The 13,468-nt window shown below is 39.6% G+C and overlaps 1 long non-coding RNA gene across 1 annotated transcript in view; it reads right to left on the bottom strand.

Annotated features, from left to right (window-relative positions):
- LOC136656874 (uncharacterized) overlaps positions 1 to 9,054 on the bottom strand; it is a 126,387-nt gene extending 117,333 nt beyond the window's left edge. The window contains exon 1 of the long non-coding RNA XR_010794721.1: positions 8,962 to 9,054. This is a non-coding gene — a long non-coding RNA (uncharacterized lncRNA). The remainder of the gene's footprint in view (positions 1 to 8,961) is intronic.
- Positions 9,055 to 13,468: the final 4,414 nt, after the last annotated feature.

Genomic DNA, 13,468 nt, shown 5'->3' with positions numbered 1-13,468 from the left:
CACAAACTAGATAGCAAAACAAGTAGTTAACAGGGGACCTATCCTTCACTGCTGTACAACCAGACTAGAAATGTGACTAGTTTGTGTCACCTGGTATGAGAGCTCACTGCATCACCCCCATGATGGACTTCCTTCCATATCAGATCATATTATAGAATAAATTACAATATCATATGTATAACCTAAATGCAGTCATCACTAGGGTTGGCGTCATCCCCACTAACTTTATTTATTTTAATGTATAACAGTACAGGTCACCCAACAAATCACTAACCAAAAAAAACACACAAAAAACCGTAGCCAACTTGATGGCACTCAAACAACTGAATAAGAGTTCTAGTATTAGCTCTGATACATGGAAATGAGAGCTAACTTGTACTAACACCTCATTGGTTCCCTGCTGTGTCATAATAATACTTTATTGGCTCTCAGAACAGTCAGTCAGATTGGTCAGTTTTGAGTTAAAGAAATCCCCTTTTGTTATAGAAGGCAGTTGTTTTCTTTTTCTGGTTATTTGCCCATAATTTCAGATAGAATATAAATATTCCAATTCGGTTTGTTTCACTGCATTCTGCATGGAATTAAACATTGTATGATATATAACATGATGGAATAATTCCAAGGATGGAATATACCAAGATTTCAAATTCTGGCCAATAATGGTGTCAACCCCCACCCTAAGTGTGTCACCCGGTGCAGTCCACACCCCCCAAACCACTTAGCAATGCCACTGTAATGGTATCTGTGCAGGTTGTACAGAGCTTCCATCTTCCACAAAACCTGAGTTTAATTTACTCAAGATTCAGGCATGTTACAGCTATTTACAAAACATGGAATGGATCTCTCAACATTACACTACATATTCTGCTGAGGAAGCAGGCCCAATAGGCCCTTCCACTTTCCCATATAAAAATAGCAGCATTTTTATAGATAGGCTCACATCCATCTTGACTATTTTTGAAGAGCCAAAAGAAATGGCTGGTTTGTCTGATGAATTTGATAAATGCTTCCTTGAGAAAGGACATTGTTCTGGTTGCTTGAAAGAGGTAGCAATGACTCTGGCTTAAAAAATAGCCTTCACATCCCATGAGTTGAGGAACTGCAAGACAAATTCTGATCTCTGGCATGGTGTTTTTTTCTGCGCTAAAATGGTCCAGGGTTCTAGCATTTCCAGGTACTCCGGGATGATGCTGTATACCTGGGCCCATTACCAACTGGCTTTGGGCCATGACTGGACCAGGGCATGAGATCATGCCTACTAACCCCTTTCAACTTATGAACATTCAAAGGTTAGATCCTTTGCATGCACCAGTTGCATGTGCAATCTATGTTCTCTATGCATTTTTGCAGGATACAGATCTTGCAGACAGAGACTATGAAGCTCATAGGCTCTGTGAGACCTTTGGATCAATATGTGGAAGTCAGGGAATGGACCACTAGGTATAATCCTTCTTTCCCTTCCCTGTGTTGATTCTATACATACTTGTTATGGGATTAGGGGCCAAATCCGATTCAATTTTCCATTGCCAGTACAGCAGTGTCAATGGGGCATGCACTGAATCCTGTGATGAGGAGACAGTCACAAAGGCCTCCTCAAGATATAGGAACTTTTGTTCTCTTACGTCAGGGCTGCATTGTGGCTGCACCAGTGCTGGAAGATTGGATAGGATTGGGCCCTAGGACTGCAGATGGCCAAAGATAGCCTAAGAATTCTATACAGCAGTACTTTCATTGCTTTGCTCTTACAGCCATTTTCCATTATAACATTTCAAATTTTGTCCACATGCTTTCTTCTTTCATGTGATTTCATCCAACCTTCTGTGACATTCATCAATTATTCTTATGTTTATTTTTATGTTTATTTAAGTTTTGCATGCATTCACATGCATTATATATTTAGTTATTTATGTTTTTAGACTGCCAAAATAAATTTGCAAGCTAAATAAGGCTATGCTTTGACATTCATTCATGCTCTTCTACACAGACTGCAGTGGGGCTCTCCAAAGGTTCAGAAATGCTCCTTCTTAGCTTTACCTGGAGATGCCTGGTACTGAAGCTGGGACCTTCTACATGTGAAGTAAGAGTTACAGATTCTATACACAATTGTTGTGTGAATAGGGCTTCTCTCTCTCTCTCTCCTCATCCCTGGGCTCAGCTCACACTTCTGTCCTTACACCAGTGATGTGACAACAAACTCCTACCTTAAAGTACCGGGGCAAAAAATCCAAGCATTGCAAAACTTTGGGAAACGCATCATATCTGGGGGGAAAAAAAAAAACATTCTGCACTGTACTGAAAAATTCCTATGTTGTACAGGTAAGTGTCAAGATTTCCAGCATCAGTAATGATTAAAGAGAAGGATGTCAGTGGATAGACTACAGGGACAAAGAGGGGCTTGGGTCCAGATAAGCAATGTACAGTAGTCTATTTGGAGTTGTGATAGCAATGTATTCTACACACTCGTCAGTGAGCCCTACTAGTTTTAACAAGCAAGAGTTTTAAATTCCTCACAGGTGTCCACAGAGGCTCATTAATTCCTGGAGAGGAATTCCCCAGGATGGATTATTTTAGCTGAAACAAAATACCTTCCTTTTTACAGTAGAGCATAACCACAGGGCATCAGACCATGTAAACAGTTTTAGTCTCTGAATGACTGGAATGAAGATGTGGAAATAAAGAGCAATTCATATAAGGCTCCTGAAAATTAAAAACATACCTATCCACCCACTATGCATGGACCACTGCTTCAGGTGAAAGGAATGAACAAGCCTGGATCACAAAGGCAGGGCCTGGGAGGGAGGGGAAGAGAGAGGCAGGCTGCTTTCAGCTTTACTTACGGAAATGAACTTTATGAGAGTCTAAAGCCTGTGTCTCGGTGAGGCTTATCGGTCAGCAGTGACAGGCCCTGAGCTGCAAATAAGCTCCAGAGAGCTAATTTAAAAGCTATGCAGAATGGCGAAGATTTAGCACATTTTATTCAACCTGCTTAAAAAATAACTGCCCCTAGTTCTCAGTCCTGCTTTTTTAAAAAATAAAAACAAAGCATAGATATAAGTACTTGTTAAGAAAGGATGAAGTACTGTATTCAGCTATTTCATGTCATTTTAAAAAATTTGGACTACTGAATTTTATTGTGCCATTGTTTCATGAATCTGGAGTGCTTATAAATCAAAATTTGATAACCTTTAAAAATGGCAAGTCTCCCCATTTTATTCCAAAAGAAGGACAATCCTAACCCCTTATGTCAGTGCTTTCCAGCACTGGCATAGCTGTGCCAATGGGCCATGTACTGCATCCTGCAGTTGGGTGTCACTCACGGAGGCCTCCTCAAAGTAAGAGAATGTTTGTTTCCTTACCTCAGAGTTACATTGCTCTTATGTCACTGCTGGAAAGCGTCAGGATTGTGTCTGGTTAGGATTACACCCTAAATGGAATAAAACGGGCAAGAAGAATCGTATATTCTGAAGAAAGGCTGCGTCTAACTTTGTGTCCGATGCAGTCCACAGAAACCATGTGCTCAAACTATGCTGGTCCCCACTACAGTCACACACTGAGTGGAGTCCATGCAGAACAGTGAGAAGAGCCCATGTAGAACCAGCACTGGCTAGACAGAATTGTACAGCTGGTGATCTCATTTGCAGGCAGGTTTATCCTGGAGTGAACAGGAACTACTCTTTACCCACTACCTTTTGTGTCTCAAATCATTTGCCACAGGTTAGGAAAGCCCAAGTTGCTGCTTTATGGGGATGCCCTTTGTTCTAATAATAATACAGAATATCTTGGTTTTAGGCTGTAATCCTAAATGCTAACCTGGGAGTAAGCCCCACTGAACTCAGAGGAACTTATTTCTGAGTAAACAACTCACAGGATTGTGCGGCTAGTCATTTACAATTATTATGCTATTTGCAAATTATTAATTTTGTGCTGGTCTATTTCTCATGCAAGCAAGCACTTAATGGTATGATCATCTGGATTTAAAGAGAAACTTAGGGTTAAGGTCTATGTTGTAGTAGGACATATTTGTCACAAGATGGCAGAAAGAGTCTGTTAATACAACATCTCTACTGTAAACCGTCATCAAAGCAGGCAAGATGAATGCACGTTTTCAGAAGTTATTTTAAAAACTTGCCATACTTATTTGCAGCAACACAAAGGAAACAGCATTAAGAATCAATACATTATTTTTTCCACTCTTTCAAATGTGAAGAGCCAGAGTATTCCTCTGGCTTGTAACTGGACAATGTGTTGGACAGGTTTCAAACATGGTACACTCGTGCAGATATTGGCCACAATCCAGCAGCAACAGAAACATGCATAAGTCCATTGAAATAAACAGATTTAGCCACAATCTTGTGCAGAGCCATTGTAAGCCTCTGAGCAAGTTCTCTCTGCTGCAGTGCACTATCTGAAAAATGAGAAAATCAGCAGCCTGACTCAAAAGGTTGTGCTGGGATCAAATAAAACAAAAACTGTTAAAATTCTTGGCACATTAAAATGGAGACAACAACAAAGAATAATGGCTTTTTGACATCACACTTGTTGCACTTATCATTCCAGTCACACAGATGGCAATGTTGATACTTTCAAGCATTGAGACTACAACTCAAGTATATAAAATACTGCAACACACAGTCAAGAATGTGCAAGCTCTACAAGAGACAGAACCTGATTGAATATTCTAGGCACATGAGAAAGTTCAGGTTTCATGTTTTTTTTTAAAAATTTGTTTGGCATCTCTCTCAGTACCAAAGCAAGAGTCTTAAAAAGAGAATGCATAAAAAGAGAATGCTGAAGATATAGCATAGGAAAACCCTAAGTTGCTTATTCACTCAGGGGAGGTGGCACTTAATATGCTGATATCAGGAATAATGCACTTCAAATATTAAGACAATACAATGGATTCCATTTATGGAAATGGCTCCAAATGCAGCAGATTGAATTTCATTTCTCTGGATCTCCTCTTCTCTGCATTCCATTGGAAACTGTAATTTCAGTTAATAAAAAGGAGCGGCAAAAACTGTCCATTATAATAGCCAGGATTTTTTCAGGTTTTCAGACGATGTTCCAAGCAATTAAAAAAAAATCCCATCAGTAATTCCTAGAGCTACACAAGTGACATGAACACAAAGATGCCAAAGTTAGGCTTTGAGCATCTACTCCTGAATGGGAACAGCCATCCATCTCCGAATCATGTCAGGGTGTTTTGTGCAGCAGTTCTTCCCCCCTCCACAGCATATGCATTTCCAAGAAGCTCTGTCTTGCCCAATACCAACAAGCCTCCAGTTACTGTGAAAACAGCACTGCTCTAGCAAGTTGGAAGTCAGAGCACTTCCAAGTACATTTGATGGCAAAAGAGACGCAGGGACACCACAAGGCTGAAATTGGCAAGCAATGTTGTAGAAGCTCCCACAGGAATACAAAATGTGGGACAAAACAGCCTGAATTTCACTCTAAGAGCCAGAGGCCTTTTCCAAATCCCCAGAGAGAAACCACTGGCTGCTTAAAGGCTGCTTAATGTTCCAATGTTGGGAAGGACTAGGGAGCAAGAAAGTAGATACAGAAGGAAATGGAAATGGTTTTTTGTTTTTGTTTTATAGCTAAAGCCGGCTTCATAGACCCCCCCCAACACCAAACTAGAAGTAAAGTTCATATTTACAGAAGGAGTTTGCCGAGATTTTTCAGTACTCTTACAGACTTGAATTGAATATTTATCATTCAGCCATTACTATCTGTAGGTTTCAACACTATTTGGATACTCTGGGGAAAAAATGTTCTCAGGTCAAGTACTGGTCATTTCTCATGAATTTCAAACTCTCAAGCTACATTAATCTGTCCGTTGCTTATCATTGCACACTCAGGAACTATTGTCCAAGCCTCCCGGAAGCTGATTACCATTACATTAGGATTTTTTCCCTCCTTATTCTGTTTCACAACAACTCTGCCAAATCAGGATTAACTAAACCCAACTTGATTCTAATCCAAACCACACACCCTATCTGTTGTGTGCCAAATCAGCTCTAAACTGCTTAAATCGATGAGCACTACCAATCTAGTGACTTGCAATTCTGGAATGTATAAATGGGGGGGGGGGCGGGTCACAAGATTGCATTGCCAGACAGGGAAAATGCTGAGAGGAAAAAGACAGTAAACAGATTTGTCAAAAAAATCATTCCATCCAAACTGTTGTTACATGGAGAACTGATAAATCTAAAAGTTTATACTCAGGAAGACAGAATAACACTTTCTCACCCACTAAACAGAATTTTGCCAGCACTATCATTAAAAATTAGAACAGCTGCACACTTTTCTTAAAATGTATTCAAAAGGGCCAAACCCTTTGGAATAAATCAAATTCAAATCAAATTGTGTTGGATGTCAACAATATTGGAGAACATTTTATACAGCATCTCTTTCTTAACACAAGAAAATAGAGAATCTTATGATATGCTATACATCACCTGCCAGGTGTCAAAGACTCAAAGACTGAATACGTTGTCTTGAATGAACATTGTTGAACTCATTCAATTATCAACAAACTACAAACATGAGGCATTCCACACTCCACACTGCAAAATTCCTAGCTATTTCCTTGTGGTTGAACATGGCTAACATCAGGCAAGCTAAGTAGGCACCTTGTTATCAGAATACCATGTCAGTGAACGTTTACAGCTTCTGATATCCCTGAAGCTCTCCTTAGACAGGAAAGAGAGCAGAAGTGCCTCTAATTTTAAAACTTGGAAAGTTTTCAGCCTTTCATAGAAATTCAGCACAAAGCTAAAATTCACTCTTGGAATGACCAATAGGTATGGTTATTACTTGTAACTTGTACGAGTTTTTTAGTTAAGAGTTAGTTAACTCGTATTTTAGTTAAGAGATTGTGAATACTTGTTTGTAGATGTCATTTTAAATTATGATCTACTGTTGTGGATATACCCAAAAGTGCTGACCTTGACTTGTAGAGCTGAAAGTAGATTGTGGCCATGGCACCTCTGAGACTATTTCTCTCCCATCCTGCTATAAGCTCCAGAGCTGTACCTACATCATAGTGTTTCACAGAATGAACCATTTTGAGACAGCAAGTAACTAAGACAGACAGAAGCCCTATAGGCCAAATGTGGCCCACAGTAACTCTTTATCTGGCCCTCAAGCCCAGCACCACCATGGGCTACTCTCAGCTGCTGAGCTGTGGCCTGCATGAAACAGGTGTCCTCCACTCATGTGACAGGTTAGGGACCAGAGCAGTGATGAAAAGCGGAAATGGGTGAAAAGCGGAACTCACTCTTTTTTTTAAGTTTACAAAATTTGCTTCCAATGCCTTTTTAGCTAGACAATTGCAAATCTTTTTTATCTTGCAAATTCCTTTTTTAAAAAATCATTTATTTATTTTTAATTAACACACACAAATATACAAACATATAACATACATTTAGGAGTGCTAAATACCATATACCATTACTAATTAATCATACTATATCTCCTAATCTACTTACTCATCTATTTCTACCTCTTATTGATTTATCCATTTATTTATATAATATACAATAAATTTTCCCTAATGCCCTATACTATATTTTCTAAATATTCACTTTCTACCAAGTGTAAACTAACTTCAATTGCTCATTAATATTAAAACAAAATAATCTAATTACCAAAATTATCACCTCGGCTATTTCAACTCCAATCTAATTACACTTTTTTTCTTTGACATAATAACCACATATAAAACAATTATTCCACACGTTTACATTTCCAGCTATATTTTTAATACATTCTAATTCATATTTATCAATTGCATACATATTCTTTTTTTTTCTTCAAATAAATTTGGACTATTGTTATTAGCTAAATAAATTCTCCAGTTTTCTTTAACCCTCAGATTACCCCTCAGGGTTCTTTTTTTTTCTTACTTTCCATTTTTTCTCCTGTAATATCTTTAATAATTTATCTCTATAACAGAATCTGATAAATCCACACTTTCTTATATAGGGTGTGTTCATTCTTCCAGTTGGGATATATTTTCTCCTTCTTGTTCCAACAAATTTTGTGATTTGTGCACTCCTGTCACGCTGTCCATCTTATCTTTCTTAATCTCCATCAGCGCCTCTTCTTCGTCCTGTTGATCATCCTGTTGATTTTCCTCCTTGTCCGCTTTTTCACTCCCTTGTTTATCTTCTGCTTGTTTCTTCACATCTTCCAATTGTTCCTTACAGACATCTATCTGTTGGGAAAGAGTCTCCAGACTGGCTTGAATCTGCAAGGACCAATTCAGCTGTTGTTGCTCCATAACAAGTAATCTCTCCGTATTAATCAAGATTTTCTGTATCCACAATACTGGAACAGAGTCCATTTTGCAATTTCTCTCTAGTTCACTAGATGTCCACAACATATTATTCTCCTCACTTCTACCACATCATTACTACTCTGCCATCCGCATTCCTTACATACCTCTTGCAGATAACAGTCCAGTGCAGTTAATGGAGAGAAAAACAAAATGAAAGATAACAGTCTCACTGTCTCTGGTGCAGAGAAAACAAAGCTCTTTCAAATCTAATGAGAATTATATTTATATCCAATTATGGCCAAGAATAATTCTGAATTTTAGTTTATACCCAAGTTATAGTTGTAATTATAATCCGCCACCAATTTATTCCACGACAGAGAAAAAGAGCACTTTCAACCTCCTTAAAAAGTCTCTCGTTAATGCCTCCAATATATCCAGGGCTTTTAGCCAAATCAGTCAATCAGAGCTGGGGACAATATTAACACTTGCTTATCTTAAATTTCCAGGTTAAACTTTACACTTCACGCTTTTTTTTTTTCCTCCATATGCCATCTCAGTATGGAGCCAGCAGCTTGATTGCAGATCACTGCACCTCCCCCAATACTGTCACAAACGGTTAGATTCCTCTGAGAAGAAAGGCCTCCCCCCCCTCCCCGTCGGGCTTTCAGTTTCCCAGATACCTGCACGGATGAAGATCTTGTCTCTCCTAACAAAGATCTTCAGGTCCTCTTCAGACCTGCAGTATTTGGGGGAAAACAAACTGTCTCCAGAGAGCTTCTGGGGACATGTCTGTCCACTGTTGGCTCCTCCTCCTCCTCACTTTATCTTGCAAATTCCTGCTGTCACACAAAGATTTCTGCAAATGGACTCTCAGTAACACCTTTGGGAATGGGAATAGACTCAGAGATAAAGTTGGCATGCTATCTTTCTCTCTCTTTCTCTCTCTCATACACACATACCAAAACAGTTTGAATCACCATGTCATATGCAAATCAACATGGGGGAAGGAAATTTTAGCCTTTAGAACAGCAGAGAGAGGTTGAAAGAGTGGAGTATGCATTGAATGAATGACTTCCGGGTATAATTGAAATGTGCTGAAAGTCACAAAGCAAGGGGGGGTACCTATAATTGGGCTATCTCAAATCTTACAAATATGATCAAGATTTGCTTATTTTCTCTTCTGTCATTTGCAGCTAATGAGTTCCTAAATGAGAAACAGTGCTTATTTCTTGTCATGAGATGCTCAATGACATCATTTCCTGCTTAATGTCATCACTTCTTGCCCTAAACAAGCTCCATGAATGCTTTTTGGCCTGCTGTATGGAATGATCTAAGACAATATATCACTCAGATAATTCCACATATGTATGCACACAGAGTAATTTAAATGTTTAGAGGCCAAATCCTATGGGCCTTTTAAACCTGTAGGACTAGCATCTCCTAGGTGTAAAAGGCCCTCTGATGGTACAAGATTGCACCACAGCTGGACCATTTAAGGCCATTTCGTTTTCACAATGAAAATGCTTTTTTCCTCTATTTACAGGAGTTTAGAGCAGGAGTGCCCAAACCCCAGCCCTGGGGCCACTTGCGGCCCTCAAGGCCTCTCAATGCGGCCCTCAGGGAGCCCCCAGTCTCCAAGTAGCCTCTGGCCCTCTGAAGCTTCGTTGGAGCCCACACTGGCCCAACGCAATTGCTCTCAGAGTGAGGGCGACTGTTTGACCTCTCACGTTAGCTGTGGGATGAGGGCTCCCTCCACTGCTTGTTGTTTCACGTGTGTGATACAGTAGCAGCAGCAAAGGAAAGGCCAGCCTTGCTTTGTGCAAGGCCTTTTATAGGCCTTGAGCTATCGCAAGACCTTCATTCATTCATATAAGTTCATCTTTCATATATTCATTTATGTAAACTTATGTAAATTTATTCAAATTTTAAATGTAAATTAATTCTTTCTCCCCCCCCCCCCGGCCCCGGACACAGAGTCAGAGAGATAATGTGGCCCTCCTGCCAAAAACTTTGGACAACCCTGGTTTAGAGATACAGGGAGGCCTGCAGAGACAGTCATGGACTCCCCAGATCCTCTAGAGAGCCACAGCAACCTCCAGGTAAGTTTAAAGAACCTGTTTCCATCCCTGCGGTGGCTGTGATCATGGCAATTGTGTCACCACAGTCTCTGTCTCCCTGCCCCTTAAGGGGGCAGTGACAGCAGTTCCCTGGCTGGGGTATTACGACACCCCAGTTTGGAAACCTCTGGCATATATGATCGGGCAGCCTACCAGGAATATAAATATATTTTTACCTACCTCCTGCAGGCTGACTGATCGCCCCCTCTCCCACCATAGCAAATGGCATGTGCTCCATTTGGTGTGGGTGATAGAACTGGACTACAAGTTTGTATAGTGCTTTGCAAGGTGAATGAGTTTGTTCTTAAATAAACTATCAAATCTGTCAAGGTGAATGCGTTTGTTCTTAAACAATCCGTTTGACAAAAATCTGTCACAGCTCATCTAAACATGAAAACAATGTTAAAATCAGCTGACAAAAATATATTGTCACTTAAAATCCAAGTCAATGAAAACAATATCAGATCATCTGGGTGATGATGCAAAATGGTGTTAAATGTTGCTGTTCAACAACATTGGACGCACTTCTTATCAAAAACAGGGCAACCTTATGGAAAATTTACCTGATTAGAAAAAGCATATTTCCTTTTTAAAAAAAACTTGATTTTGTCAACTTCAGATTGTTGGGATATCAGAAGAAAAAGTCTGTATGCAGAAACAGAGAACAGAATATGCAATGGGCAACAATTCTATGCAATACTGAATGAAGGCCACAAATAAAAGCCTCTCATTGACTGACCTGAATCTCGGCATAATTCCCATAAAATAAAGGTTGATAAAAGCTTTTGCAAGACCTGTAATGTTAGAGTAGCCAAATATAGCTCAGATCACATTTTGATTCCCTATGTTATGAAGAAAATTACATATTATTCAAATAATCCATGTCCACTGCACATTTTTCTCCTTAATCCTGTGGGGTTTTTTTAAACTCTTATTTTTTCCAAGATAAGGTTTCAGTTCACCAGGATTAAAGTCATCATTTGACAAAATCACATCACATGTCTTTGAATACTTTAGATATTTGGTCTAGATTACCATTCTTTGGCAACCTTTTTGCTACCTGTTTGCAGTAGTTTCAGCCAATGATACTAGATCTGCATTGTTTCTCCCCAACAAGCTCTGATACCAATGGTGATGAAGAACTTGCTTTGCTCCCACTGGCCTAACACTGCAACCTACATACTCAAAGTGGCTATATTCATGTGGCAAACAGAATACAGTTGTTCATTTAGAACAGTAACACAGATTAAGATGGGCTCGGAGTAGATGTCTTTCCATATGGCTATCACTTCTCTCCAAGCTCAGCTCTGGGTCTCCGTGGATGGAAATATATCCTGGGTGGACTTTAAACTGCCTGTATTGCATCTGTACTTAATTTCACGATTCCTCTTGAGATAAGTTAACAGAAGACAAAGAACAAAATAAATTCCAGTTCAAACTTTGGTTTGCTCTTGCTAAACTTAATGTTTGTAACATCACCAGAGAAAGAGAAGAAAAGGGAGTGGAAAAGCACAGTATACCAATTAAAACAGGTTGCTGGCATTTCCCATGATCCAATCAAATGCAGTCCTAGAATGAAATTGTCTTGAGTCAATCAAAATAAAAAATCCCTTCAGCTCTCTTCAATTTTTATCTGAAAATATTTGAAGTAAAAAAAACAACAGTGTACATAGGGGAGATTTAACACACCAACAAAATCCATGTAAGTAATCTACAAGTTCTTGTTATCCACTAGGGTTAGGTTCTTGGAAAACCTAGTGGATACTGAACCATTGAACCTATGGGGAAAATGAGGTTAGGTGAGACCCTCTTCACCATAAACTCTAGGAATTTTATGAACCTGAATCTTACGTTGAAATCTATGTGGCTGGGTAACAGTGAGAGCTTGCCAACATCACCAATATCTGATGTTTCCTCCTCCACGCTGGTATACCTCAACTTGTTGAAGGTTGCTGGTCTTACAATGAGACCTCAAAGTTTAGCAATGGGGAGGGGGTTGAGGTTAGGAGTGGGGGAGGGGTTGCTTCACTCATTGTCCCCTTGCCTCTTGACTCCTTTTCTGACTTGCCCTAGCCCCAGAACAGACCTCAGGTAGCCTTTCAGAGAACTCTCATCATTAGCCTCTCATTATTGTCAGGGTTGAATTAATGGATAAAGAGAACAGAGTCACAGATAATGAGAGGTGGCAATTCTGCCCCTCAAGGATAAGCAAATTTGTGCATAGTGAATTCACATATAAAGAGAACTGACTGTATATTAAAAATTAAAAGCCAATGACTATTTTGATATATAGTTTACACTGATGGTATAACACCTGATATTAACTCTGACCAGAAGTACTTTTGAATACTGACCAGTTATTCAAGTACTGACTCTTTGAGTAAAGGAGAGAGACTCCATATCCAAAAGACTTGTGTCATCAGAGGGAAACAAGACTTGGGCACTCAACAGGTTTCCAAGGTTCAAGACCAAGTTAAGCTCCTGACTCAGTTGCATATAACGGCAATGAAGTCCTGCATATGTTTTGCTTACACATAGTTGTCAGGTAATTATTTTTAAAGTACTAATTGCAAGCAAAGCACTAACAAAAATGACACCTTCTTGTAATTCCCTAGCAACTGAAAAAAAATGTTTACAGAGCCTTTTTATAAAGAATTAGAATTTTTGCTATTATTGGTGCTTTATAGAAGTTTGATTGTTATTTTGGGCTGCTCACACTTACCTGGGAGTAAGCCCCACTGCAAAGGATTGGGCTGTTGGTAAACAGCAACACTTCAACAACTAAGAAATCTTTAACCACTGAACCGTTTTGACGTGCACGTTGGGGGAAGAATACCAGGCAAATCTCTAACAAAAACCCTTGACTTCCGACGGGCGGACTTCCCTCAAATGAGGAGGCTGGTTAGAAGGAGGTTGAAAGGGAGGGTAAAAAGAGTCCAGTCTCTCCAGAGTGCATGGAGGCTGCTTAAAACAACAGTAATAGAGGCCCAGCAGAGGTGTATACCGCAAAGAAAGAAGGGTTCCACTAAATCCAGGAGAGTGCCCGCATGGCTAACCAGCCAAGTTAGAG

This window comes from Tiliqua scincoides, chromosome 7 (genome assembly GCF_035046505.1).
Source record: "Tiliqua scincoides isolate rTilSci1 chromosome 7, rTilSci1.hap2, whole genome shotgun sequence".
Taxonomy (NCBI): Eukaryota; Metazoa; Chordata; class Lepidosauria; order Squamata; family Scincidae; genus Tiliqua; species Tiliqua scincoides.
This window is presented reverse-complemented; position numbering and strand designations above follow the sequence as displayed.